The following is a 4,281-nucleotide window of genomic DNA, read 5'->3' on the forward strand; positions in this document are numbered from 1 at the left end:
CACTGCCATAAAGACAGACATATAGTCCAAAAATAAATCCACATATATGCAGTCAAGTGATCTTCAACAAAGGTGCCAGGACTACACAATGGGGAAAAGACAATCTCTTCCAAAAAAAAAAAAGGCATGGGGGAAACTGGACATCCACATTTAAAAGAATGAGATTCAACCCGATCTTACAACATATACAAAAATCGACTCAAAATGGATTAAAGACAAACATAAGACCTGAAACTGTTAAAATTCCTAGAAGAAAACACAGGGGAAAAGCTTCATGACGTTGGCCTTGGCATTGATTTCTTGGATATAACACCAAAAGCACAGGCAAGAAAAGCAAAAAAAGACAAGTGAGACTACATCAAACTAAAAAAGCTTCTGCACAGAAAAAGAAATAATCAACTGAGTGAAAAAGAAACCTACAGAACTGCAGAAAATATTTGCAAACCATGTATCTGATAAGAGGTGAGTATCCAAAATATGTAAGGAGCTCCTACAACTCAATAGCAAAAAAATCAAATAATCCGATTTTTTAAATGTATAAAATACTTGAATAGATATTTCTCCAAAGAAGACATACAAAAATCTAAGAGGTTTGTGAAAAGATGCTTACCATCACTAATCATCAGGGAAATTCAAATCAAAACCACAATGGTATGTCACTTCACACCTGTTAAAATAGCTATTATCAAAAAAGACAAAAGATAACAAGTGTTGGCAAGGATTTGGAGAAAAAAAGAACCCTTGTACACTGTTGGTCAGGATGTAAATTGATACAGCCACTACTGAAAACAGTATGGAGGTTCCTCAAAAACTTAAAATTGTAACTACGGGGCGGTAAGAACAAGCGCCTTACGAAAGGCGGTAAAAAGGGAGCCAAGAAGAAAGTAGTTGACCCATTATCTAAGAAAGATTGGTATGATGTGAAAGCACCAGCTATGTTCAATATAAGAAATATTGGGAAAACACTAGTCACGAGAACTCAAGGAACCAAAATCGCATCTGATGGCCTCAAGGGTCATGTGTTTGAAGTGAGCCCTGCTGATCTGCAGAATGATGAAGCTGCATTTAGAAAATTTAAGCTTATTACTGAGGATGTTCAGGGAAAAAAACTGCCTGACTAATTTCCATGGCATGGATCTTACCCGTGACAAAATGTGCTCCATGGTCAAAAAATGGCAGACCATGATTGAAGCTCACGTTGATGTCAAGACTATCGATGGTTATTTGCTTCGTCTATTCTGCGTGGGTTTTACTAAAAAGCGCAACGATCAGATTCAGAAGGCCTCTTATGCCCAGCACCAGCAGGTCCGCCAGATCCGCAAGAAGATGATGGAAATCCTGACCTGAGAGGTGCAGACAAATGACTTGAAAGAGGTGGTCAATAAACTGATTCCAGACAGCATTGGAAAAGACATAGAAAAGGCCTGCCAATCTATTTATCCACTCCATGATGTCTTTGTTAGAAAAGTAAAAATGCTGAAGAAGCCCAAGTTTGAACTGGGAAAACTCATGGAGCTACATGGTGAAGGTAGTAGTTCTGGAAAAGCTACTGGGGATGAGACAGGTCCTAAAGTTGAATGAGCTGATGGATATGAGCCACCAGTCCAAGAATCTGTTTAAAAATCAGAATTTTAATGGTGACAAATAAAAGATCTTATTTGTGATTAAAAAAAATTGTAACTACCATATGATCCAGCAATCCCACTTTTTTTTAAATTCGCGCCACATGACATGTGGGATCTCAGTTCCCTGCAGTGGAAGCACGGAGTCTTAACCACTGGACCACCAGGGAAGTCCCCACTTCTGAGTATATATCCAAAGGAAATTAAATCAGTATCTTGGAGAGATATCTGCACTCTTATATTCATTGCAGCATTATTCACAGTAGCCAAGGCATGGAAACAACTTAAGTGCCTGTCAACAGATGAATGGCTAAAGCAAATGTGATACATATATGACTAATACAATGGAATATTGCTCAGCCTTTGAAAAGAAAGAAATCTTACCATTTATAGCAACATGGCTGATCCTGTAAGACATTATGATAAGTGACATAAACCAGACACACAAAGACACATACTATATGATCTCACTTATATGTGAAAGCTTAAAAAGTCAAACTCATAAAAACAGAGAGTAGAATGGTGGTTGCCAGGGGCTGTGGAGAGGGGTAAATGGAGAGTTTCTTTTCAAAGGGTATAAAGTTTCAGCTATATAAAATGAATAAGTTCTAGATATCTGCTGTATAACACCATGCCCATAGTTAACAATATCATACTGTACACTTTGAAATTAAGGACAATGTGGAGTTGAATTCCAACCCTTGATAGACAAGTAGTATGAATGAGAAATAAGCCCTTGTTATATAAAGTTTTTTGAAAATCGAGGGAAAAAGAGACCAAAAACTCAATGTGAAAAAAATGAGCAAAAGATTATATTACAATGGCCCTAAAATATATGACAAGATGTTTAACTCCACTCAAACTGAAAGAAAAGTAAATTAAATCTACACTATCTCTCACCTAGTAAATCAACCAAACCAAATTAAACTAAAACCATTCTGTAACACATTCTGTAGAGGCTGTAGGGAAACACACCCTCTCACTTTCCCAAGGCTGGGATACTTTTAATTTCTTGGGTAGCAACTCTGATGTCACCTTTTCACAGTAACTTTCCTTGATCACCCAATCCAAAGAATCTGAAAATGTCTTAATTTGTTTATTTATTTCTTTCCCCTAACCCAGAAAATAAGCTCACTGGAGGAATGTACCTTAACAGTCTTTAAATGCTGCATCTCCGTAATAAATATCCAACAATTATACAATGTATGAATGAATGAATGATAGATATGTAAAGGTTAAGAAAAAACTCTTTAGAGAATAAAAAAACATATCTAAGGTATGACAACTTTAGAATAGAAGACAGTATTTATAAATTCTAAAAATATGGATTCTCTTAGAATTCTAAGGGCAGTTGGATTTATCAGCATTTCTTAAAATATGAAAATGTAGCAGGAGTGAAATTCTACTCTCTATAGGTTATCTTTAACATTCCTGTTTTAACTTACAATTACTTTTTCTCACAAAGTGGTCATGATGTAATTAGAAGCCTCAAGAAGCACGTATCATTGCGTCTTTAGAAAACATATAGCAAAGTTATCTCTAGGTGGTGAAATTATAGATTTTTGTTTTCTGTTTTCTTTGGGAGTTTTGGCATTGAGGATGAATTATTTTTTGTAATTAGAAAAAGGCAATAAATGTTACATTTTAAAGGGAAAAAAAGAAGTATAGATCAGGAAGGAGCAAGAATGATTTTTTATTTTTTTGGTTGCATTCGGGCTTTGTTGCTGCGCGTGGGCTTTCTCTAGTTGCAGCAAGTGAGGGCTACTCTTCATTGCAGTGTATGGGCTTCTAATTGCGGTGGCTGCTCTTGTGGCAGAGCATGGGCTCTAGGTTCGCGGGCTTCAGTAGTTGTGGCACGTGGGCTTAGTAGTTGTGGCTTGCAGGCTCTAGAGCGCAGGCTCAGTAGTTGTGGCACACGGGCTTCGTTGCTCCGAAGCATGTGGGATCTTCCCGGACCAGGGCTCGAACCCGTGTCCCCTGCATTGACAGGCGGATTCTTAACCACTGCACCACCAGGGAAGTCCCAGGAATGATTTTTCTATCTGAATACATTTCATCCCCAACAGTCTACCAGCCCAAGCAGCATAATTGGGAAGAAAAGCCCAAGTGTTTGCCTTTCAGCTGCTCAATTCAATACAGGGAGTGGTTTTTGTTGTTGTTGTTTTTCATGTTTTCTCCCAAATGCTGAGACCAGTGTTCCTAAACCTTAAAAAATATATTTATGTAGGTGAATCATGCCAACTTAAATCTGGCTGGACAAGGGCATCAAACTACATTGAGAAATAAACTTCACTTTTGAATATATACACAAGAATGATATTTTCCAAATTTGCAACTTGGGTACCTGTTACAAATACAGATTCCTGGGTCCCACCACAGAATTCTAGTCAAAATCTCCAAGATCAGTCTAGTTTGGAAAACACAAAGCTAGAACTTGGGTTAAGCTTGCTCCTAGTCACCAACCATCTCAGAAACCCTGAGAGGATTAATTTTTTCAAGAGAGTCTCTTTTTCTCCAAATGTGGTGCTCTGTCATCATGCCAGAGCCCCACACTTAGCGTCAAATAGCATTAGCTCAGCCAGTGCCAAAATGAAAATAGATATGAAATAAAGGCTCTCAACTCACCACCCTAGATAACTCACCACATAAGTCATGAAAG

At 37.7% G+C, this 4,281-nt stretch overlaps 1 pseudogene; it reads left to right on the forward strand.

Annotated features, from left to right (window-relative positions):
- Nucleotides 1-824: 824 nt before the first annotated feature.
- On the forward strand, nt 825-1,635 carry LOC111167539 (small ribosomal subunit protein eS1 pseudogene; annotated as a pseudogene).
- Nucleotides 1,636-4,281: the final 2,646 nt, after the last annotated feature.

The sequence above is a fragment of the Delphinapterus leucas genome, chromosome X (assembly GCF_059928025.1).
Source record: "Delphinapterus leucas isolate spDelLeu-1000000601 "Yukka" chromosome X, BTC_Dleu_Yukka2, whole genome shotgun sequence".
NCBI lineage: Eukaryota > Metazoa > Chordata > Mammalia > Artiodactyla > Monodontidae > Delphinapterus > Delphinapterus leucas.